Source organism: Geotrypetes seraphini, chromosome 6, assembly GCF_902459505.1.
Source record: "Geotrypetes seraphini chromosome 6, aGeoSer1.1, whole genome shotgun sequence".
In the NCBI taxonomy this organism is placed as follows: Eukaryota; Metazoa; Chordata; class Amphibia; order Gymnophiona; family Dermophiidae; genus Geotrypetes; species Geotrypetes seraphini.
The window spans coordinates 102,462,404-102,489,014 of NC_047089.1; positions in this window are offsets into that span (position 1 = coordinate 102,462,404).

Here is a 26,611-nt window from a genome sequence, read left to right on the forward strand (position 1 = left end):
TCATACAAGTGTTTGAAAGACTGTAAAGACATTTATTTATTTATTTATTTTTGTAATCAAACTTGGAGCGTAACCAGCACTAATAAAGTTGCAACGACTGAAAAGTATACTTTGGTTCATCACTAGAGGGCGCAAATCTCTTCTTGAAGAACTCTATACCTCTGAGAGACTTTCAAAGTGACGGTTGCAATCCTGAAGTTTGGTTACCAATTTGAATGAGAAGACAGTTCTTTTGTTTGAACAAGAAGCTCAGGTTATGCAGAATTGTTTTACAATGTAGTTTATATTTGATATCTTCCTGTCTCCATAAAGGTTTTATCTTTGATGTAAGAGACACAAAATTGTTTACCCTCTCTGTGAGATATATTTATGTGTTGCTAAGGATTTAGTCATTTTTAGGAAAATGTGAAAACAACCATATGTGAGGATAACAGCTGTGGTGTTATCCTGTCTTCCGGCTTAAGTTTACTGTTTTCTGGTATGTAAAAAACGCAAGCTTTGTTGGCAGCTGCCAGACCACAAAGCACCTGTGTTTAAATGCAGATGTTTTAGAACTTAATATGATTCAATAACTACTTGGTTTATTTTCCAGTAGTATAGCTAGACAAACAGATCACCCAAATTTGATTGCTATGTTTACAAAGAAAAACTTTATAACTGCAGAAATGTTTAGATATGGAAAAGATATTATGTAAAACTGATATCCTATAGATATTGCATCACTTTTGTTAAGACACCCTATTAATAAATAGAGGGTAATTTTATAACAGCCTGCCTAGGCAGGGAAAGCCTCTTCTGTAAAGTCAAGATATTTGCCTATGTGATTTAATAAAATAGCCAGGACTCATCAAACCTAATGACCAGTGTTGCTCAACCATGTTGCACAAATGATGCTGCTAGGTACCCTATCAAAAGTGACTTAATTGCTCTGGGAAAGAAGGTGAAACAGACAAGTGCACAGGTGCTGCTCTTGTTAATCCTCCCTGTCAAAGGTAAAGGCCAAGGAAGGAAAGCTTGCATTGTGGAGCTGAATATGTGGCTGCACAGATAGTGTTGAGAATGGTTTGGCCATTTATCAAAGAAGAGAAGAAGTGTTTTATGCAGCAGACTGGCTAACCTACTGAAGAGGGCTTTAAACTAGGATTGTTGGGGGCTGGGTCATCAAAATTCACAGATAAGCTTTCAAGTGAAGCATTAAATCAAGTTTAAGTTTAAAGTTTATTTAAAATTTGATTTTAACGCTTATCGGCATTTCTATAAGTTGTACATTAATAAAATGGGATACAAATAAGTACACATGACAAACAAAGACCCAAATAAATGTACAAGAGAAATATGAGGGGGGAGGGGGGAAGAACTACAATATTTATAGCAAGAAAGACAATTAAGGATTGAATAAGAGGTAGGCAAACATAAATTAGTAAAATAGTATTAAAAGAGAATTGCTAAAAAAAAAAAAAAAAAAAGGGAAACAGGGACAAAGTCTGGAAAGCAATTTATACTAATGCCTGTAATATGGGAAATAAGGTTTTAGACCTAGAGACTGTGATGGTAGAGGCTGATTTGGAATAATTGGTGGTTATGTAGATATGATTCATAGAAAACCATGCCTGGGATATAGTTCAACTGGGCAATAATATATTCAGGAAAGATGAGGTAGGGAGAAATAGAGGGGAAGTGACATTATATGTGAAGTAATATGCAATCAGTTTTTAAAGACTAAGGGCTCCTTTTACTAAGCTGCAATAAGAATTGAGCTGGTGTTAGTTCTAGCCACGAAGCAGGTTTAGCACATGCTAAAATTCTGTGTGCGCTAAAAATGCTATTGCAGCTTAGTAAAAGGAACTCTAAGACTTTGCTCTAAGGACACATTTTTAAGAAAAAGCAAAAGACTTGGTAGATTGGTTTGGGTCTAAATTAGCGGTCTCAAACTTGCAGCCTGCCAAGTACTATGTTGCGTCTCACAGCCTGTACTAGTGCTCTTTGAAGAATCCTCTGGAATCCCTCCCTGACCTCCCGCTCTTACATTCAGATAATTACCGCAGTCTGCAGAGAGGCTCACTGGTGCCGTAGCAATCCTTGCAGGCTGGCATCATCCTCAGCAGCACGTTCCATCTGCCGCGATCCTGCCCCTGATGTCAGAGGAGGGGCAGAACCGCGGCAGAGGGAACATGCTGTGGAGGCTGATGGCAGCCTGCAAGGATTGGTACAACACCGGTGATCCTCTCTGCAGGCTGTGGTAATTAGCTGAAACTAAGACTGGGAAGCCAGGGGGGAGCTGGAGGATGGTACAAAGAAGGGGGAAACATGCAAGCCTTTGGGGGGTGCCTTCAGGGAGGTCAGACCTTTGGGGGAGGGGGGGCCATTGTATAGAAGTACACAGAGGAAGGGAATGGAGAAGGGGTACTGCTGGACAGGGGGAGCAGGGAAGGGAAGGGAGAAGGGGTACTCCGTGGCAGGGGGAGGAGGGAAGGGGTACTGCTGGACAGTGGGGAGGTAAAAGGAAGGGAGAAGAGGTGCTGCTGGACCTGGCAGAAAGGGAGGAAAAGGAAAGGTGCTACACACTGGAGGGGAGGGGGAGATGGTGCATGGGAGAGATCATGTTGGGTTGGGGGTGGGAAGCAGGGATGCCACTCGAGGGAAGAGGCAAGGCCAAAGAGAGAAAACATACAGGAGGTAGAAAGTGGTGGACTCATGGAAAGGGCGAGATGGATGGGGAGGACAGAAAGGAGGGAAGGAGAAATGATACACTGGGGAAGGGGGAGAGGTCAGAGAGTGAAAAGTTGGACTCATGGAGGGAGAGAGAGAGAGATGTTGGTTGGGGATAGGAAGGAGGACCAGAGGAGAAGTATGCAGGAGGAAGAGAGAAATAAAATGAACTGGTGGAAAGGAGGGAAAAATGGACTGGGAAGGGGGACAGAAAGGAGGAAGGGAAGGGAGATGGACTGCAGGGGGCAGGAAGGAGGAAGGGAAAGAGAAATGTTACACTGGGGGGGAAGGAGGGAAAGAGAGAGATGTCAGACCATGACAATAGGGAGAGAAGGAGAGAGAGATAGGAAGGGAAGACATGGAAACGTAGATTTTGAAAAGAAAGCAGAAAAATTGAATGTTAAGTTAATGCCAAAGATGGATGCAAAACTACATAGAAGGAAAATAACTTCAAAAATCAAAAGCGTGAAAAAATTCAAGAAAATAAACAAAAAACACGCTAGTGTAATTGCTGTAACTTCTTAAAAGTCCTCTTGAAACTCCATATTTCTTATACTTTAATCAGTGGATAGATTGTGCTCAGAGACATGGAGGAAAAAGGGGACAGAAAGTCCCCAAAAACCTCACCACCCAATCACTGCAAAACGTCCACCTTAATAATAATAATAATAACTTTATTTTTCTATACCGCCATAGTCAAACTGACTTCTGGACGGTTCACATAGAAAGAAGGCTGGACAATCAGCGAATTACACAATGTAAGAAGAAGGAAGTTACATAATAATTAGGGAAGCATAGGGAAGGAATACATGAGAGAAAGAAATTACATAATACATTGAGGTTATAAGGGGAAAGAATATTTGAGAGAGGTCATCTGATTAGGCAAGGAATTTGTCAAATAGAGCGATTTTAATTGATTTTCGGAATGTGTTGTAGGTCTGTCTGGCTTTATTTATATGGTTTCCCAGCCAGGATTGCTGTCTGTTTGCTTGGAACATGAAGGTTCTGTCTAGGAAGGATTTGTATTTGCAGCCTGTGATCTTTGGGTATGCAAAGATGTTTTTGTTTCTGTTTGTACGTGTGGGGTTGTGCAGAGTGAAGTGTGTTTGCAGGTAGGAAGGTGCTAGGCCCCAGACTTGTTTGTAACAGATACATGCAAATTTGAACAGTATTCGCGCCTCCATTGGTAGCCAGTGTAATTTTTTGTAATAGGGGCTGATGTGGTCTTTTTTCTTCAGTCCGAAGATCAAGCGAACTGCAGTGTTTTGCACTAATCTTAATTTTTGTACTGTTTTTTAGGGGATACCCAGGTAGGCGATGTGTGCATGACTTGAAAGATTGTATTATTTAAAAAGCACTTATCTTTTGTGTATAGTTCTTTGGCCTCACTGATTAAAGTATAAGGAATATGGAGTTTCAAGAGGACTTTTAAGAAGTTACAGCAATTACACTTTTCAAAGATGGATGCAAGGCAGAAAATGAAGACAGAGAAAAAAACAGTAAATGCACAAGAAGGCCCTGGAAACATAGCTAAAAGCACAGAAAAATAAGGGTAGGGAAAATGATTTTATTTTCAATATAATGATTGAAATGTGTCAGTTTTGAGAAAGGAAAGATGTTAAACTTTAACTGTGAGGGCCGCAGAAAAAATAGGGTACTTGGAAGGCCGCAGAAAAAATAGTTAATGACATTAAACAAATGACAATTTTGCATGAGGTAACACTTCTTATAGTTTATAAATTTTTCCTTTAACAGTTAAAAGAAAGATTTATAAATTATAAAGAGTCATTTCTTTAATAAAACATTATATATTTTTTCTGCAGCCTTCCAAGTACCTACAAATCCAAAATGTGGCCCTGCAAAGGGTTTGAGTTTGAGATCACCGGTCTAAAATCTATCCTGTGGAAAAAATGATCAAGGATATAGCAGAATGTTAGCAGTCCAGAGAGAGGACTTCTGGTACTCAAAACCAAGCAACCAAATAAGAAAATTGTTTGCACCCTATCTTTTAAAATAATTTAAAAAATATCATCAAGATATTCTAGAAATGTGGAGGGGCATAATCAAAAGAAATGTCTAAGTCCCCTTTTAGCCTAAGTTCCTAGACGCAGAAAGTAGGCAGCAGGGAAATGTCCATTCTCAAAAAAAACGTCCAAAATGAGGGTTTTTTTTTTTTTAATAGAATGTCCTACCTCTACATTCACCAGTTTAATCACCCAAACCACCACTATGTCTATGCTTAAGACACATTCCCAACCACAAAATTGCCCAAGTCCCAAATGCCCAAAACAAGACCTTTTAGGCGAAGGAGGGCCAGTCTTTCACCTAAAAGCAAGATTCTCTAACCGGTGTCTGTCATAAAAAATGTCAGTTACAGATCATGGCAGGAGAGATGCCTAATCTCTCCTGCCGTGATTCCCCCTGAACCTCGCGATTACTGGCAGGAGGGAGTCCAAGCCCTCCTGCTGGAAGGCAAGCACCCCCCAAGACCCCTGATCGGACACCCCTCAGACCCTCCAACCCCCCCCCCAGACCCTTCTCTAACCTGAAAAGTTGGCTGAACGGATCCTCCCTCCGGCCTGCAGGCCCACTTTCCTCCAAATATTGGGCCTGCCCCTTCCCATTATATTGTGGGATGCACCAGGGAGGGGCCTAGGGCCTGATTGGCACAGGCACCTAAGGTCCCACCCATAGGAGGGGCCTTAGGAACCTGGGCCAACTGGAATTGGGCCAGTTGCCTAAGACCCCTCCTATTAGCAGGGCCTTAGACACATGGGCTAACTGAATTTGAAGACTACTTAAACAAGCTATTTGTGTTATGTATACCACATCACTCATGAAGAGGGGATGATCAGGATATTTTTTTTTTTTTTACAGATGGAGCAATGATTCATTTATAGATTTAATACTTTTATATCACATGGATTAAATCAAGAGATAGACTATTCAGTGTTTTTGTGACACCTCCTTGGACTATTTTACCATTGGGTGAATCTCTTCATAAGGCAGTTAATAAGTCCCAATACCTAGACCGGTAGTGAAATTGGACTCGGGCCTGGACTACAGAATGGAGCGCTGGGGAGGATTGCTGCATTGATGGCTCACGGCAAGTGTTTTTGGGAGGTGATCTATGGCTGTCCTTCAGTAGTAAATTATCAGAAGTGGCTCTCTCTTCATTGATTCGCTCTCAGGCTGGTATCTTTGAGCCCTGAAAGTTGGTTCCACCCCATTGCAATAATCTCTGCCCCTTGGCGTGTTTGTTTCACTTTATGTTCTCTTCCTGTGTGTTGGGGTATGGACTGGGACTGCAGGATGGAGAATGCTCAAAGATTGTGGACATGAGCTGCCTGAGTTATTTCAGCCACAATGTGACCACTACTAGCAAATTAACAATGACATGCGCACTGCGATTCACTGATGATAAGCTGCACTTCATTATGAGTGATAATGTGGCCAATGGAGTGGTGATCATGTGGTGTGAGCTGCAGCAGGGGAATTTCCGTGATGTCTCTCAAATGGAAGGTGTGTCCGTTGAATAGATTAATATTTATCTATATAGGTTCTGCCAATAAACCTCTCCAGAACCTTGAAGAATGCACAAAATACCAAGGTGGTGAAGATTAAATGGTCAAAGAATCACTGCCCCTGTCAGACTGTGGATGTGGAGCTGTCATCATTATTGTATCATGCCTAATTGTGCCACAGAAGATGTCTCCTTGCAGTACTTCATTCTTGCACTGGTTTGAAAATTTGATTTTTTTGAAAGAAGAAAACATTTTTTAGACCTGCAGGTCATATTTGAGGATGAAAGGTTAAGAGTTTGGATTTAATCTGAGAAGTTGGCTGTCTGGACTCCTCTTGCACCACAAAGTTGCCATCAGCATGACAGCAGCCAAGATACTTCCTTTATCCCATGAACCAAAAGGAGAGTCACATCTAGTGGCAGATGAGCAATGCAGGATCCCCAGTAACAGAGGCAGGACAACCATCACTATTGTGTCATGCCTAATTGTGCCACAGACTCATATAGGAGGTAACATTCTATGTAATGTCACAGTCCAACAGCAAGTGGGGCAATTCAATCTTCTACATCATTTCGGATTGTCAAGTTGGTGGAGGCTCTCATATATTATAATGCCAAAAATGCTGGTTATTGATAGACATTTATTTTACAGGACTGATTATCTGGTCATTGGGTTAGTTGGTTCTCTCTAGGTAATTCTTATATTTGCAAAGTACTGAAGATATGAAACGATAAAATAGAATTGATGTTTATTTTACAATAGGAAGGGTATAGTTATTAAAATCGGAATAGGTAATATATGAGTAAAGTATGATATTTAGTTTTAAATTTATCAGTTTATTTATATCTTCCTGGATATTATACACTAAAATAAGGTAGAAACATAGAAAAAAGCGGCAGAAAAGGGCTATAATCCACCAAGTCTGCCCATTCCAAGTATCCCCCCCCGAATTCACTCCCTTAAAGATCCCACGTGAGTATCCCATTTTCTCTTAAAATCCGTCACGCTGCTGGCCTCAATCACCTGTAGTGGGAGTCTGTTCCAATGATCCACCACTCTTTCGGTGAAGAAGTACTTCCTGGAGTTGCCATGAAACTTCCCTCCCCTGATTTTCAGCGGATGCCCTCTTGTGGTTGAGGGTCCCATGAGCCAGAAGATATCATCTTCCGAATCGATACATCCCGTGATGTACTTATACGTTTCAATCATGTCAGAATTCCTGGAGGCTATACAAGATTGCTTCATGGAGCAGCTTGTTAGAGAACCGATGAGAGGAAATGCAACTTTGGATCTAATCCTAAATGGGCTAATGGGACCTGCAAAGGAAGTGGAAGTAGTGGGACCGTTGGGAAATAGCGATCATAATATGATCAAGTTCAAGGTTGAAGTAGGAATACCGAACGGAAAGAGAACCATAGCGACAACTTTCAACTTCAGGAAAGGAAACTATGAAGCAATGAGGGAAATGGTAAGGAAGAAAATTAGGAACACTTCCAAGAAATGGCAAACGGTAGAACATGCCTGGTCTTTTTTCAAGGACACGGTGAGCGAGGCGCAAAATCTGTACATCCCCAGATTCAGAAAGGGGTGCAAAAAGAGTCGAACAAAAGACCCGGTATGGATGACTAAAATAGTGAAGGAAGCGATAGCCAATAAGAAAAATTCATTCAGGAAATGGAAGAAGGACAAAACTGAGGAGAACTGGAAAGAGCATAGGAAGTATCAAAAAGAATGTCACAGTGTGGTTCGAAAAGCCAAAAGAGAGTACGAAGAGAGGCTAGCCAGGGAGGCACAAAATTTCAAACCATTCTTCAGATATGTTAAAGGGAAACAGCCAGCTAGGGAGGAGGTAGGACCACTGGATGAAGGAGACAGGAAGGGAGCGGTGAAGGAGGAGAAAGAAGTCGCGGAAAGACTTAACATGTTCTTTTCGTCTGTATTTACAAACGTAGACACAACCAACATGCCGGAACCTGAGCAAATCTTCAATGGAAATCTAGCAGAAAAATTAACATCCATGGAAGTGAGCCTTGATGATGTACACAGGCAGATAGAAAAACTTAAAACTGACAAATCCCCTGGTCTGGATGGAATCCATCCAAGGGTTTTGAAAGAATTAAAGGAGGAGATAGCTGAACTACTGCAGCAAATTTGCAACCTATCCTTGAAAACAGGCATGATCCCGGTGGATTGGAAGATAGCCAATGTCACGCCCATCTTTAAAAAGGGATCAAGAGGTGACCCGGGAAACTACAGACCGGTGAGTCTGACCTCGGTTCCGGGGAAAATGGCGGAAGCACTGATAAAAGAAAACATCGATGAACATTTGGATAGAAACGAACTTCTGAAAACAAGCCAACATTGTTTCTGCAGGGGGAGATCGTGCCTAATAACTTATTGCACTTCTTCGAAGGAATCAACAAACGGACGGATAAAGGAGACCCCATAGACATCGTATACCTAGATTTCCAAAAAGCCTTTGACAAGGTGCCTCACGAGCGTCTACTCCGGAAACTGAAGAATCATGGGGTGGATGGAGACGTACATAGATGGATCAGAAACTAGTTGGCAGGTAGGAAACAGAGGGTAGGAGTGAAGGGCCACTACTCGGACTGGATGAGGGTCACGACTCACGAGTGGTGTTCCGCAGGGCTCGGTGCTCGGGCCGCTGCTATTTAATATATTCATAAATGATCTAGAAACAGGGACGAAGTGTGAGATAATAAAATTTGCGGACGATACAAAAATATTTAGTGGAGCTGGAACTAAAGAGGAATACGAAGAATTGCAAAGGGACTTGAACAAACTGGGGGAATGGGCGGCGAGATGGCAGATGAAGTTCAACGTTGAGAAATGTAAAGTATTGCATGTGGGAAGCAGAAACCCAAGGTACAACTATACGATGGGAGGGATGTTATTGAATGAGAGTACCCAAGAAAGGGACTTGGGGGTAATGGTGGACATGACAATGAAGCCGACGGCACAGTGCGCAGCGGCCGCTAAGAAAGCAAATAGAATGCTAGGTATAATCAAGAAGGGTATTACAACCAGGACAAAAGAAGTTATCCTGCCGTTGTATCGGGCGATGGTGCGCCCGCATCTGGAATACTGTGTCCAATATTGGTCGCCGTACCTTAAGAAGGATATGGCGTTACTCGAGAGGGTTCAGAGGAGAGCGACACATCTGATATCCAATGATCACTGCATGGTGTGGTTTAATATTAACACAAGTATAGAGAGGGCTTATTTGAAAGTGAAGGTTCTAGATTTTTTTAAAAAACAAAACTAATTTTGTTCGGATGGGGGATTAAGCTAAGGAATTGTCTGGATTGGAACATCTGGAAGAAGTAAGAAAGCAGTGGGAAAAACTGAAAGGAGCTATTGAAAGGGCAACAACCATTTTGTAAGGAAAGTAAAAGTAAGAGGAAAAGAAGGCCAGTATGGTTCTCAAATTAGTAGCTGAGAAGGTAAGGAAAAAGAAGTTAGCTTTCATAAACTACAAGAGATCGCAGAAAAAGGAAAACAGGCAAAAATATCTAGAAAAGTTAAGAGAGGCTTGATGAGTAGTCAGGAAATCAAGGATGCAAATGTAAGAAAAAATAATTAACATGGTAAAACCAAGGAGACAAGACATTTTTTAGATACTGGATATTAGTGATAGAAAGAAGTGCAAAAGTGATACTTTGAGACTCAAAGTAAAGGAGAGAAGCTGATAAAGATAATGATGACTTGCTTAACAAAGATTTCTGTTCTATGTTCATAGCTGAAGCACTGGGAGTGGAACCACAGAAGACAAATGCAAATAGGGCTAGAGGTATGGTAGACCCTGATCAATTTTCAGAGGGTTGTAATCATGAGGAGCTAGCTAAACTAAAGGTGGACAAAGTGATGGGGTCAGATGGCTCCACTGGCTAACCTTTTCAATGCTATTGGAGGACTGCAGAAGGGTGGATTTGGTCCCTAACCACAAAAGTGGAAATAAGGAAGAAGTAGGGAACTACAGGCCAGTAAGTCTGAATTCTATGGTAAGTAAATTAATGGAAACACTTTTAAAACAGAATAGTGAGGTTTCTGGAATCCAGTGGATTACAGGTACTGAGAAAACAATGGATTCATTAGAGGCAGTCTTGTCAGGCAAATCTGATCAATTTTTTTGACTGGGTAATCATAGAATTGGATAGAGGGAAAGAGCTAAATGTGATGTATTTAGATTTTAGCAAAGCCTTTGATATGCAGTTATCAAATCAATTGAGTGTCCTGGGTATGAGCCCCAAAGCAACAGACTAGATGAGGAACTGGTTGAGTGGAAGGTGACAGAGGGTTTTGGTCAATGGAGATTGCTCTGAGGAAAGGGATGTTACCAATGGTGTGTCTTAAGGTTTGGTTCTTGGGCCTGTTCTTTTTAACATTTATGTAAGTAATATTGATAAAGGGCTGCCAGGTGGAACAATGATCCATTCATCTCTTTTGGATGAAAACAAAATCTGTAAAAGAGTAGACACTCCTGATGATGTGAATAACATGAGGAAGGATCTAGTGAAGCTTAAAGAATGGTCTGAAATTAGGCAGCTAAAATTTAATGTGAAGAAATGCAAGGTCATGCATTTGGGCAGCAAAAACCCAAGTGAACAGTACAGTTTAGGAGGTGAAGAACTTTTGTGCATTAAAGAGGAGTGGGACTTGGGTGTTATAGTATGTGATGATCTTAAGGTGGCCAAAGGCTGAAAAGGTGATGAAAGCTAGAAGTATGATTGGGTGCATAGGGAGAAGAATGCCCAGTAGGAAATAGGAGGTACTGATGCCCCTGTAGAAGTCTCTGGTGAAACCTTATTTCGAATATTGTGCACAATTCTGAAGTTTTTTTTCAAAAATGTGGGAGATATTGTTCAAATAGCTGGATAGAACAATCAATGAATATCTAAAATCTCAGCTTTATTCTTTTTCTTTAAAAATGTTTTTCTTTTTCTTTCATACATACATAAAGTGCTTCAACATTGTAGTCATTTGTGCGTGAGTGACAAACTTCAGTGGTTATTCAAAGAGCTTCTAAACGTTCATTTATAGTCTTTCTTTGAGTTAAATTTTGTTTATAACCACTGAATAAAGGTGACCTTGTGCAAAAAGTGCTGAAGTGCTGTGCTTTAAACTCTTTCTGGTTACATTTACCCCCCAACTCGAGTTTCGAGAATTTCTTCGTCAGGAGGGGTACTAGGAGCATAAAAGCAATATAAAACATAAATTACTAAATGCTTTTACAACTCACATACTCTATTCTGTTACACCATAAATTTAAACAATTGTTTTAAATAGTTGAATATTGCATATATTGTTTCATACCTGTTATTCGGCTCTCTCTCATCTTTGAGTTAAATTTTGTTTATAACCACTGAGAGAGAGCCGAATAACAGGTATGAAACAATACAGTGGTGCCTCACACAACAAACTTAATTCGTTCCAGGAGCAAGTTTGTTATGCGAAAAGTTTGTTATGTGAAACGTGTTTTCCCATAACAATACATGTTAAAAAAAATAATTCGTTCTGTAGCATAAAATATGCTAAGATGACATAAAAAAAGATAAATTTTTGGTTATTATTTTTATTTAGATACATCTAAAAACATAATTGTTTTTTAAAACAACACACATTTTTTAAATTTAAAGACAGACTAAGTAGAGTCTAATTTTACAGTGAGAGAGGGCAGAGTCTCAGCGGCAAAAACTGGGACTTAACTGTTCATTTTTTTTTTTTTTTTTTCTACCGTGTTTCCCCGATGATAAGGCAGGGCCATCAAATAAGACAGCCCCCCCTTTTTAGAAAAAAATGTAAAATAAGGCACCCCCCCGCAAATAAGCCACCCACCGATACCTGCGCTTACCCGAATCGGGTGGTACGGTGGGTGACTCCGTGTGGTCCCTGGCACCCCCGACACGATCGGGGCAAGAGGGAGCTCAAGCCCTCTTGCCCCCCCGACTCCCCGACACGATCGGGGCAAAAGGGAGCTCAAGCCCTCTTGCCCCCCCCGACTCCCCGACATGATCGGGGCAAAAGGGAGCCCAAGCCCTCTTGCCCCGCCGATTCCCCAACTCCCCGACAATATCGGGCCAGGAGGGAGCCCAAGTCCTCCTGGCCACGGCGACCCCCTAACCCCACCCTGCACTACATTACGGGCAGGAGGGATCCCAGGCCCTCCTGCCCTCGACGCAAACCCCCCCACCCCCCAACGACCGCCCCCCCCCAAGAACCTCCGACCGCCCCCCCAGCCGACCCGCGACCCCCCTGGCCGACCCCCACGACACCCCCAACCCCCTTCCCCGTACCTTTCTGTAGTTGGCCGGACAGACGGGAGCCAAACCCGCCTGTCCGGCAGGCAGCCATCGACGGAATGAGGCCGGATTGGCCCATCCGTCCCAAAGCTCCGCCTACTGGTGGGGCCTAAGGCGCCTGGGCCAATCAGAATAGGCCCGGGAGCCTTAGGTCCCTCCTGGGGGCAGGGCCTGAGGCACATGGTCGGCCCATGTGCCTCAGGCCCCGCCCCCAGGAGGGACCTAAGGCTCCCGGGCCTATTCTGATTGGCCCAGGCGCCTTAGGCCCCACCAGTAGGCGGAGCTTTGGGACGGATGGGCCAATCCGGCCTCATTCCGTCGATGGCTGCCTGCCGGACAGGCGGGTTTGGCTCCCGTCTGTCCGGCCAACTACAGAAAGGTACGGGGAAGGGGGTTGGGGGTGTTGTGGGGGTCGGCCAGGGGGGTCGCGGGTCGGCTGGGGGGGCGGTCGGAGGTTCTTGGGGGGGGCGGTCATTGGGGGGAGGGGGGGTTTGCGTCGAGGGCAGGAGGGCCTGGGATCCCTCCTGCCCGTAATGTAGTGCAGGGTGGGGTTAGGGGGTCGCCGTGGCCAGGAGGACTTGGGCTCCCTCCTGGCCCGATATTGTCGGGGAGTTGGGGAATCGGCGGGGCAAGAGGGCTTGGGCTCCTTTTTGCCCCGATCGTGTCGGGGAGTCGGGGGGGCAAGAGGGAGCCAGGCGGAGAGAGGGCAGTTAAGCGCAGTGCCTGCGCGGAAGGATGCAGCTCGGGCGACTTCGTTGTGTGAAACGAAGTTCGTTGTACGAATCAAGACATAAAGTTCGTTGTGCGCAGCGTGCGCTGTGCGAGGCGTCCGTTGTGTGAGGCACCACTGTATATGCAATATTCAACTATTTAAAACAATTGTTAATCCGATCTCATGTATCTGATTATTTTCTTTGTAATTGTGATTCTTGTTTGTTGGTTTGTGTTTTTGTATTATTTGATAATAATAATTGATTCAACATAAAACAATTGTTTAAATTTATGGTGTAACAGAATAGAGTATGTGAGTTGTAAAAGCATTTAGTAATTTATGTTTTATATTGCTTTTATGCTCCTAGTACCCCTCCTGACGAAGAAATTCTCGAAACTCGAGTTGGGGGGTAAATGTAACCAGAAGGAGTTTAAAGCACAGCACTACAGCACTTTTTGCACAAGGTCACCTTTATTCAGTGGTTATAAACAAAATTTAACTCAAAGAAAGACTATAAATGAACGTTTAGAAGCTCTTTGAATAACCACTGAAGTTTGTCACTCACGCACAAATGACTACAATGTTGAAGCACTTTATGTATGTATGAAAGAAAAAGAAAAACATTTTTAAAGAAAAAGAATAAAGCTGAGATTTAAACATAAGAACATAAGAAGTTGCCTCCACTGGGTCAGACCAGAGGTCCATCTCGCCCAGCGGTCTGCTCCCGCGGCGGCCCATCAGGTCTGTGGCCTGTGAAGTGGTCTCTATAACCTACCTCAAGTTCTATTTGTACCCCTCTATCCCCTTATCCACTAGGAACCTATCTAAACCTTCCTTGAACCCCTGTACAGAGTTCTGTCCTATCACATCCTCCGGAAGCGCGTTCCATGTGTCCACCACCCTCTGTGTAAAAAAGAACTTCCTAGCATTTGTTCTAAACCTATCCCCTTTCAATTTCTCCGAGTGACCCCTAGTGTTTGTGGCAGCCCTCAGTTTGAAGAATCTGTCCTTATTCACTTTCTCTATGCCCTTTAGGATTTTAAAGGTCTCTATCATGTCCCCTCTAAGTCTCCTCTTCTCCAGGGAGAATAGCCCCAGCATTTTTAACCTGTCAGCATATGAAAAATTTTCCATACCTTTTATCAGTTTAGTTGCCCTCCTCTGCACTCCCTCTAGTACCGCCATGTCCTTTTTGAGGTACGGTGACCAGTACTGAACACAGTACTCCAGGTGCGGGCGTACCATTGCGCGATACAGTGGCATGATGACTTCCTTTGTCCTGGTTGTGATACCTTTTTTGATGATGCCCAGCATTCTGTTTGCTTTCTTTGAGGCTGTCGCACACTGCACCGATGGCTTCAGTGATGTGTCGACCATCACCCCCAGGTCCCTTTCAAGGTTACTCACCCCTAGCAGCGTTCCCCCCATTTTGTAACTGAACATCGGGTTTTTTTTCCCTACATGCATGACCTTGCATTTCTGTACATTAAAACTCATTTGCCACTTTTTTGCCCAGTCTTCCAGTCTCGTTAGGTCCCTTTGCAGGTCTTCACAGTCTTCTGTGCTTCTAACCCTGCTGCAGAGTTTGGTGTCATCAGCAAATTTGATAACCTCACATTTTGTCCCCGTCTCCAGATCATTAATAAATATATTGAACAGCAGAGGCCCCAGCACCGACCCCTGTGGAACTCCGCTCGTGACCCATTGCCAGTCTGAGTATTGGCCCTTTACTCCAACCCTCTGTTTCCTGCCTGCCAGCCAGTGTTTGATCCATCGGTGGATATCCCCTTGCACCCCGTGGTTCCACAGCTTTTTTAGTAACCGTTCGTGAGGTACCTTGTCGAAGGCTTTTTGGAAGTCAAGGTAAATGATGTCTATGGATTCCCCCTTATCCATCTGGCTGTTTATTCCCTCAAAGAAGTACAGCAAGTTCATGAGGCATGACCTTCCTCGGCAGAAGCCATGCTGGCTCGCCTTTAGTTGCCCATTGTTTTCTATGTGTTCGCTGATTATGTCTTTTACCATTGCTTCCATCATCTTTCCCGGAACCGAGGTCAGGCTCACAGGCCTGTAGTTTCCCGGGTCACCCCTTGATCCCTTCTTAAAGATGAGCGTGACATTTGCTATTTTCCAGTCCTCTGGGATCTCCCCAGTTTTTAGGGAGAGGTTACATATTTGGTGAAGTGTCTCTGCTATTTCGTTTCTCAGTTCTTTTAGTACCCTTGGGTGGATGCCGTCCGGGCCCGGTGATTTGTCGCTCTTCAGTCTGTCTATCTGTCTGAGGACATCCTCTTTGCTTACCTCTAGTTGTACCAACCTTTCGTCATGTTCTCCGTTTAAAATCACCTCAGGTTCAGGGATATTGGATGTGTCCTCGCTGGTGAACACTGACGAGAAGAATTTGTTCAACCTGTCAGCTATCTCTTTTTCCTCCTTTATCGCTCCTTTTCTGCCTCCGTCGTCCAGTGGTCCCACTTCCTCTCTGGCTGGTTGTTTCCCTTTCACATACCTGAAGAAGGGTTTGAAGTTTCTTGCTTCTCCCGCCAGCCTTTCCTCATATTCTCTCTTTGCTTTCCTGACCTCTCGATGGCATTCTTTCTGAAGACCACACCTTAATAAAGATATAAACAGGATGGAGTCAGTCAAGAGAAAGGCTTCTAAAATGGTTATAAGAACATAAGAAGTTGCCTCTGCTGTGTCAGACCAGAGATCCATCGCGCCCAGCAGTCCGCACCTGCGGTGGCCCATCAGGCCCATGACCTGTACGGTGATCATTGTCTGAACCCTTAAATCCCCTTGGTCTCTATCTAAACTCTCTCTATATCCCATCTCTACCTCTATCTGTATCCCTCAATCCCCCTATCTTTCAGGAATTTATCTAATCCTTCTTTAAAACCCTGGAGTGTACTCTGTCCTATCACAGCCTCCGGCAGTGTGTTCCATGTGTCCACTACCCTCTGAGTGAAAAAGAACTTCCTAGCATTGGTTCTAAACTTGTCCCCTTTCAGCTTCTCCGAGTGCCCCCTTGTACTTGTGGGCCCCATTAGTCTGAAGAATCTATTTCTGTCTACCTTCTCGATACCTCTCATGATCTTGAAAGTCACTATCATGTCTCCTCTGAGTCTCCGCTTTTCCAGGGAGAAGAGCCTCAGCCTTTCTAACCTGTCTGCATATGAAAGGTTTTCCATGCCTTTTATCATTTTCGTCGCTCTTCTCTGGACCCTCTCAAGCATCGCCATGTCCTTCTTGAGGTACGGCGACCAATACTGGACACAGTACTCCAGGTGCGGGCGCACCATCGCTCGATACAGTGGCATGATGACTTCCTTCGTCCTGGTTGTGATACCCTTCTTAATAATACCCAACATTCTATTTGCTTTCTTTGAGGCTGCTGCACATTGTGCCGTTGATTTCATTGTTGTATCCACTAGCACACCCAAGTCCTTTTCAAGGTTGCTTTCCCCTAGCACCGATCCCCCCATTTTGTAGCTGAACATCGGGTTCTTTTTCCCTATATGCATGACCTTGCATTTCTCTGTATTAAATCGCATTTGCCATTTGTTTGCCCACTCTTCCAGTTTGTTTAGGTCCCTTTGTAGGTCTTCGCATTCCTCCGCGGTCCTAACCCTGCTGCAGAGTTTGATGTCATCTGCAAATTTTATAACCTCAAACTTCGTCCCCATTTCCAGGTCGTTTATAAACACATTGAACAGCAGCGGTCCGAGCACAGACCCCTGTGGAACACCGCTCGTGACACTCCACCAGCCTGAGTATTGTCCCTTCACCCCAACCCTTTGTTTTCTGCCTGCCAACCAGTGTTTAATCCATCTGTATATATCCCCTTCCACCCCGTGGTTTTGCAGTTTCCTAAGTAGTCGCTCATGGGGCACCTTGTCAAAGGCTTTCTGGAAGTCGAGGTAAATGATGTCTATGGGTTCCCCTTTGTCCAACTCGCTGTTTATACCTTCAAAGAAGTGCAGTAAGTTTGTTTGGCACGACCTTCCCCTGCAGAAGCCATGTTGGCTCTCTTTCAGTTGTCCATTTGTTTCCATGTGCTCACAGATGCTGTCCTTTATCAGTGCTTCCATCATCTTGCCCGGAACTGAAGTCAAGCTCACCGGCCTGTAGTTCCCGGGGTCACCCCTTGATCCCTTTTTAAAAATAGGTGTGACGTTAGCTATTTTCCAGTCCTCTGGGATCTGCCCCGTTATCAAGGATAGGTCAAAAATTTGTCGGAGTGTTTCCGCTATTTCGTTTCTTAGCTCTTTTAGAACCTTTGAGTGGATTCCATCCGGGCCCGGCGATTTGTCGCTTTTCAGTCTATCTATCTGCTGGAGGACATCCTCATGGCTTATCTCTATTTGCGCCAGTTTTTCTTCTTCTCGATCTCCACTTATGGTCTCTTCGGGTTCTGGTATATAGGATGTGTCCTCGCTTGTGAAGACCGACGAGAAGAATTTGTTCAACCTGTCAGCTACCTCTTTTTCCTCCTTTACCACTCCCTTTCTGTCTCCATCATCCAACGGTCCTACTTCCTCCCTCGCCGGTTGCCTCCCTTTAACGTATCTGAAGAACGTTTTGAAGTTTTTTGCTTCCCCAGCCAGCCTCTCTTCATATTCTCTTTTTGCTTTCCTAATCACTCGGTGACAGTTTTTCTGGTATGTTTTATGTTCCTTCCGGTTTTCCTCGGTTTGGTCCTTTTTCCATTTTCGGAAAGATTTCTTCTTGTCACCTATCGCCTTCTTCACTTCATTTGTTATCCATACCGGGTCCTTTGTTTGATTTTTTTTGCATCCTTTCCTAAACCTGGTTGGTAGTCTACATCATAAGGCATATGAGGAAAGGTGGAAGAGGGGAGATATGATAGAGATATTTAAATACCTATGTGGCATAAATAGGCTTGAGGCCGGTCTCTTTCAAAGGAAACTCCAGGGTGAAAGAACAAGGGATAAAGTTAAGAGGTGATAGGCTCAGGTGTAATCTAAGGAAATACTTTTTTTTTTTTTTTTTTTACAGAAAGGGTAGATATATGGAAAAGTCTCCCAGTAGAGGTGGAGAAGACAAAGACTGAATTCATGAAAACATGGGATCTGCATGTGGGATCTCTTATGGAGAGGAAGAGATAGTAGATGCTGCAGATGGGCAGACTGAATGCAGTGGTGTAGTAAGAGAGACAAATCACCCCAGGCGCCATCTCAGTGGAGGCACTGGCACCTTTCTACTCCCCCATGCCATGCTCACACCTTCCCTTCCCCACCCCCTCATACCTCTTTAAAATCTTTGCCAGCACAAGTAACTGCTCTAGCCTGTTGCTCACACAGGCTTGGCTCCCTCTGAAATCACTTCCGGGTCATGGGACCAAGAAGTGATGTAGAGGGAAAGCCAGCTCGAGCAGCAGGTGGACGTTTACTGTGAGGAAGTGCATAGTAATGCATGTGGAAAAGAGGAACCTGAACTACAGCTACAAGATGCAGGGTAATATGTTAGGAGTCACCACCCATGAAAAAGATCTAGGTGTCATTGTTGAAGATATGCTGAAACCATCAGCTCAATGTGTATCAATAGCTATGAAAGGAATTATCAGGAAAGAAATGGAAAGCAAAGATGAGAATATTATAATGGCTTTGAATTGCTCCATGGTGCGGCCACACCTTGAATACTGTATGCAATTCTGGTCACCGTTTCTCAAAAAAGATATAGCAGAATTAAAAAAGGTACAGAGAAGGGCAATAAAAATGATAAAAGGGATGGGATGATTTCCCTGTGAGGAAAGACTAAAGCAGCTAAGGCTTTTCAGCATGCAGAGGCGGCTCAGGGGAGATATGATAGAGATCAATAAAATACTGAGTGGAGTGGAATGGGTAGTTGCAAATTGCTGCTTTTCTCTTTCCAAAATACTAGTACTAGGGGACCTACAATGAAGTTACTTGTTCTAAGTAGTAAATTTAAAAGAGACTCCACAAAATATTTCTTCACTTAACATATAATTAAATTCTGGAATTTGTTGCTAGAGAATGTGGTAAAAGCAGTTAGCTTAGCAGAGTTTTAAAAAGTTTTGGATAATTCCCTAAAAGAGGAGTCCATAAGCTATTATTAAGACAGCTTGGGGAAATCCACTGCTTTTTCCTGGGATAAGCAGCATAATGAAAAAATTATGACCTACCTGTTAATTTTCTTTCCTTTAGATCAGGGGTGTCCAACCTTTTGGCTTCCCTGGGCCGCATTGGTTGAAAAAAATGTTTCTGGGGCCGCACAAATGCTGCAGCAAGACAGAGGAGGGAGCCGGCAAGATGGTAAACACCCGGGGGGAGCAGAGGAAAACACTGCATCGCCCTCGACCGGAGCCACACAAAATACTTCACGGGGCCGCAGGTTGGACACCCCTGCTTTAGATGCAGCAGATGAATCCAGAGACCAGTGGGATAGCACTTACCTACCAGCAGGTGGAGATAGAGCCCTGGTTTTCAGGAGAATATCTGGATGGAACATCCTCTTGCCAATTAGTACTGCTCTTGCCCAAGCATCCGGGACAATTCAGCTGCAGCCCAAAAAACTTTCCCATAAGAGAACAAGAATAATAGCCAATCTACACCAACCCTAGCACCCTACCACCCCCCAATCAGGGGAGTCACCACAGAGTCTAGACAAGGTGGGGCTCTGGATTCATCTGCTGCGTCTAAAGGAAATAAAATTAACAGGTAGGACAATTTTTCATTCCTTAGCTCCAGCAGCAGATGAATCCAGAGACCAGTAGGATATAGCAAAGCCAACTTATACTAAGTGGGACTAAAGTGTGGCCTCTGCAATGACTGAAGCCCCGAAAGATGCCAATGCTCGCTCAGCCACATCCAAGTGGTAATGTCTAGAGAAAGTGTTCTTGGATGACCATGTGGCCGCTCTGTAAATCTCCTCCAGAGAAAAATACCTGGACTGAGCCCAGTACGTAGCCATCACCCTGGTCGAGTGAGCATGGAGGGCCTCAGGCAGACATTTGCCTGCAACCAAATAAGTGGAAGAAATAGCATCTCAGACCCACTGGGCCACTGAAGCTTTTGAGACCGCTAGATCCTTCTTTGGTCCTGAAAAAAGAACAAAGAGATGATCTGACTTCCGAAAGTCATTAGTAACCTGAAGATAGTGCAAAAGAAGTCGATGTACATCCAGCAAATGTAAAGACGGAAATCGCGACCCCCCCACTCCTCCATAAATTCCAGAAGGAAGAGAGCCTAATTGACGTGAACAGACAAAACCATCTTAGGCAGAAACGAAGGAACCGTCCGAATTGAGACTCCCGATTCAGAAAAATGCAAGAATGGATCCCTGAAAGACAGAGCTTGCAATTCCGACACCCGGCCATAGCCACCAGAAAAATCACCTTTAAAGTTACATCTTTGATCTTTGCAGTACTCAAAGGTTCAAAAGGAGCTCCTATCAACCCCCCAAGAACCACTTTCAAACTCCAATCTGGACATGGTTTCCGCAGTGGCAGCCTAATATAGTTTACCCCCTTATGAAACCTCACTACATCTGGCTGAGACCCTAAAGTAGTATGTCACACCTTACCTCTGTAACAGGTGATAGCTGCTACCTTTACTCGAAGGGAATTGCATGCTAAACCTTTGGAAACCCCTTCTTGCAAAAAAGAGAGAATATGAGGTAAGGAAGCCTGAAAAGGTGAAATCCCTATTCTACTGCACCAAGAGTCAAACAGTCACCAGACTCTCGCATAGGCCATAGATGTAGACTTTTTCTTAGCCTATAAAAGAGTAGAAATAACCTGCTCTGAATACCCCTTCCGCCTTAGCCCCAACCTTTCAATAGCCAGGCTGTAAGACCAAAGTGGGAGGGATCTTCCATCTGCACTGGTCCTTGCACAAGCAAGTCCTGGGTCACCAGGAACTGAAGTGAGAGTTTCATCAGATCTATATACCACGGACGGCGTGGCCAATCTGAGGCTACGAACACCACTAATTCCGGGAAGTACACAATCCAAGCTAATACCCGGCCTGTCATCGACCAGGGAGGAAACACATACAGCAGACTTTGTGGAGGCCATGGAAGAACCAACACATCCACCCCTCCCCTCTGAGCTCCATTCTTTGCGCTTGCTGAAGAACCGTGGAACCTTGGCGTTGTGACCCAAGGCCATAAGATCTATCTCCGGAGACCCCACTTGTGAACAATGAGCTGGAACGCATGTCAAGACAGCTCCCATCCCAGAGATCCAACCGATTCCTGCTAAGGAAGTTTGCCTGAATGTTGTCCATTCCTGCAATATGCGCCGCTGACAGTAGTGGCAGGAATGTCTCCGCCCATAGCAGAAAAATTCTCGCCTCTCATGCCAACAGCTGACTCCTCATGCCTCCCTGTCTGTTGATATAGGCTACTGCTGTAACATTGTCTGACAGGACCCTAGTGGCTTGTCCTGAATCAGTGGCTGAAACTCTATCAGAGCTAGCCTGATCGCCTTCAGCTCTAGAAGATTGATAGACTCGTGAGCCTCCTCCAGGCTCCAACTGCCCTGTGCTGAGGACTGGAGACACTGAGCCCCCCATCCTATCAGTCTTGTGTCCGTCGTCACTACTATCTAGTCTGGAGCTGCCAGTGGCATGCCTTTGAACAGGTTTTTCTTTTGTAGCCACCAATGCATACTGCTCCAGTCTAACTTTCTCTTGTAATCCTGAGATACTGACCACCTGGGCAGGAGGGACCACTATAACAGCCTCATATGGAACTGAGCCCAAGGGACCACCTGTAGAGTTGTTACCATGAAACCCAGGATCTGAAGATAATCCCAAACTCTTGGCCAGGGAACCTGTACCAGAAGACGGATATATGCTTGCAATTTTTCACCCCTGACTTGTGGCAAAAAAACTGTGCCCTGAATTGTATCGAAGAGGACACCCAGATGCTCCAGCACCTGAGAAGAAACCAAAGAACTCTTTGGAAAATTTATCACCCATCCTAGGGACTGCAGAACTGAAATCACTCTCTTCATTACCCTTATGCTCTCCTGACAGGATGAAGCCCGAATCAACCAGTCGTCCAAATACAGGCGAACCTGAATGCTCTTCCTGCAAAGGAACGCTGCCACTACCTCAATCACTTTTGATAATGTGCGAGGTGTGACCAAGCCGAAGGGCATTGCCCAAAACTGAAAATGCTGCCTTAGGATCGCAAAGCGAAGAAACCTATGATGTAGAGGCCAAATGGGAATATGCAGGTACACTTCCTTGAGGTCCAATACTGCGAGAAGGAAAGCAAACAGAATGTTGGGTATCATTAAGAAGGGTATCACGACCAGGACAAAGGAAGTCATCCTGCCACTGTATTGTGCTATGATGCGCCCGCACCTGGAGTACTGTGTTCAGTTCTGATCGCTGTACCTCAAGAAGGACATGGAGGTACTTGAGAGGGTCCAGAGAAGAGCAACTAAGCTAATAAAGGACATGGAGGACCTCTCATATACTGACAGACTGAAAAAGCTAGTGCTTTTCTCCCTGGAAAAGCGGAGACTTAGAGGAGACATGATAGAAACCTTCAAGATCATGAAGGGCATAGAAAAAATAGACAGGGACAGATTTTTCAAATTAAGGGGATCAATAAGTACAAGGGGGCACTCAGAGAAATTGAAAGGGGAGAGGTTTAGAACAAACACCAGGAAGTTCTTTTTCACACAGAGGGTGGTGGATACATGGAACGTGCTACCAGAGGATGTGATAAACAGGAGCACGCTACAGGGGTTCAAAGAAGCTTTGGATAGGTACTTGGAAGACAAAGGGATTGAGGGGTACAGAAAAGAGTAAAGGTAGATTATAGGGATGGGATTAGAGGTAAGTTACAAAATTAATCAGGGACCACTGTTCAGGCACTAGGCCTGATGGGCCGCCGCGGGAGCGGACCGCTGAGCAAGATGGACCTCTGGTCTGACTCAGCGGGGGCAACTTCTTATGTTCTAAATTCCCCCGGCTGGACAGCTAAAATGACTGACCATGCTTTTATCTCCTATATATCTTTTTCTCCGTTATCGCTGTTTTTTTGGCACTTCTAATTGCTTCACGTCTTTTCATTTGGTCTATGTCAGTGGTCTCAAACTCGCGGCCACTAGATTGAGGCCTTCGGTATGATTATCATAATCACAAAAGTAAAATGAAACAGTTTCTTGATCATATGTCTCTTTAGCTATAAATTACAATATTATTATTAAGACTTAGCCAAAGGAAAGATTTATAAACTATAAAGAGTTTTACCTCATGCAAAATTATCATTTCTTTAATACGATATGAACTATTTTTTTTCTGAGGCCCTCCAAGTACCTACAAATCCAAAATGTGGCCCTGCAAAGGGTTTGAGATTGAGACCACTGGTTTATGTCTATGATTATACCCTCTTATTTTAATATGTTATTTTGCTTTTATGATTTTAATTTGTTTTTATAATATTAATGTGTTATATGTTATCACTCAGGCCCGGTTTCTGTATAGGACTCTTGGGTCATCTTCAGACCCAGGAGTCCTATACAGGGCTCCCTCCTGCCTCCGCAATCATTTGGGGGGGGGGGTAGTCTTCAGGCAGAAGGGGTTAAGCACCCTCCTGCTGTGATCGTTCGGGAGGAGGGACTGGCAGCCACAGCCACTATACTTACAGCGGCAGGGAGATCCCTTGTCGCGATAAGTATAGCGGCCACGTCTACTTACAATGTAGGCCAGCATTTTGCTGGTCTAAATTGTAAGCATCTCCCGCTCTACTAGGGAGACGCATAGGGCTGTCTAGTTTCGCCTAAGGTTACCGCCTATCCTTAGGTGGGTTTGCAGGCCTCCTTAGGCTCCCAGAAGCGCCTGGGGAGCATTTTTTTTAAAAAACGTGCATCCTGATTGGCTGATTTGACAGCTGTAGGACGCCTATAGCAGCCTACAATCGGGACACAATTTATAGAATCTGGGCCTCAGTGTCCCCTGAAGAAGGCGTTGTTTCGAACGCCGAAACAGGGATCCTTGATGGGACTTTATAAACAATTAGTTCACTTATTTTGGTTGATTCAGGCATCCTCCTTGTCTTCTTTTTTTGTTGTATCTTTATCCTAAGACAAGGGGTTCTTCTTTTTTTGACAGAATACTTAAGAACAGACAGGTGTAAATCCTCACCTTGATAACAGTGAGCATGAATGTGCATTCCCCTTTCTGAAGTGGGAAATCTTCATGTGTCTTTTCACCCTGCCTTACTATATGACATCTACTGATGCTTAAGTTGAGTTAAGCGCTACTAGTTGTAATTCTATAAAAGACGCCTAGTGTTTGATTGAAAACTGTTCTTAACAGCATCTAGCCATTAGGTGCTGCTAGGTGTCACTTTTAGAATCAGGGCCAAAATGTATAATAATTGTAAATATTGTATATTTAAAAATTTTAAATGTATACAATTCTAAAACAACAAATAAAACAAATGGTATACATATAGGATTAAATTCTATATATAGTTCCAGAAAAATCAGCATTGAAAAAAATGAGTGTGAAACACTATTTTATAAATTGCACCTCAAATTGGGCACCATTTATGGAATAGCACATAGCACATGGATCCATATCTAACTTTTCTGTGCAAGAATTTAAACCATCTGAAACCTAGTATAAATCCTCATGTCTAAATTAGGTGCAGATCTGTCAATCCGCCCCTCCCCCTGAACCGGCCGGGGATTCTTTTAACACAAGCACCGCCAACGGCACACAGCCATTCAGCGCGCTGGCGAAGGCGCACGGCAAAGGCACCTTAGTGAGCGCCTTTGTGAAGTGAATGGATTAGTGAAGCGACAAATTTGAAAAATCCCGGCCAGCCCTCCCATTTCTCACAGATGGATTAATCCCCACAGTTCTAATCTCAGCAGATCTAATAAGTCAGGTACACGCCGTTATGAAGAGACTGAGCAGAAGGACGGAAAAATCCAGAAAACGTACAGAAAGACTGATACCAAACCACCTGATAAGTATAACAACCAATTTTAGTTAAAAAATTTTTTAAAAGTTTTAATAATAATAATAATAATAACTTTATTTTTCTATACCGCCATAGTCGGGCGACTTCTAGGCGGTTTACATTGTAAGAAGGCTGGACATTCAGCGAATAACAAAAGGTCTTAATACAATACAATACAATAAGTCTACTTACAATACAGTACAATACAATACATTACAATGGGTCTAAATACAATACAATACAATAAGTCAAATACTATACAATAATCTAACTGGGAAACTTACGTATTAGTTGGAGTTCTATGGGTTATGAGTACCTGAATATTTAGTACTTACATATTAATTGGAGTTCTATGGGTAGAGACTACCTGAATACATGAAAGGAGCTTCTTGAGAGCAAGAAAAGGTGTTTACAGGGGGGAAGTCCTAGTGAGGGAGGGGACAGTTTTAGTCAATGAATTTGGCGAAAAGGGCGGTTTTGATCGAAGTCTTAATAGTTTGTTAAATGCCTGTTGAATCTAAAAGTTTAAAGCTAATTGCTTGCCGAATTTAAATGTTTGATAATTCTAAAAGTTTAAGCTAATTGTTTACCGAATTTGAAAGCCTGACTAACGCATTCTACTACCACTAGATAACAGATTTATAGCAGATTGGAAACTATTACCACTAGAAGTCAGAATAATTCTAGTTTAAACAGAATAATATTAGATTAAATACTCAATATATTAGAATTGATCAATGTATTAGAATTAATTGCCATTAGAAGAGACTTATAATAGATTGAAAACTTTTAACATTAAAAAGACAGAACAATTTTAGATTAGAAACTCAATATTAGAATTGATTAAGGTATTAGACCTGACTAACCCCTCAAACCCATACCGTACTAGATATGTCAGGTACAATGATTACCACACTTAGTACCACCATGAGAACCACATTTCCAAATTATACACAAGCAATCTTTCTGATACTCCTGCTCCTAACAGACTGGAAAGCAACTGCAAACAATATATATCCAATACCAATCATGAAAAACTTCAAAGGAATTACCCAACCAAACTGGCATCTCACAATAAACAGAAACTCAAACCATCAGTCCTTCACATACCAACCATCCCCAAAATCAACAAGTAGAAAACTAACCAACCCATACAAAACCAAAAAACAACCCCACCAAAGATCACTCATATACCTGAAAACAACGCGTAATACACCAATAGAATATACCACTCTCAAATGTGCTTATATGAACATCAGAGCCATAGGCCCTAAAACAGAACGCATAAAAAACTGGATAGAAGAAGATAACCTAGACTGCCTTTTCCTCACAGAGACCTGGCTCACCTCTGACACAGACCCAAGAATAACTGA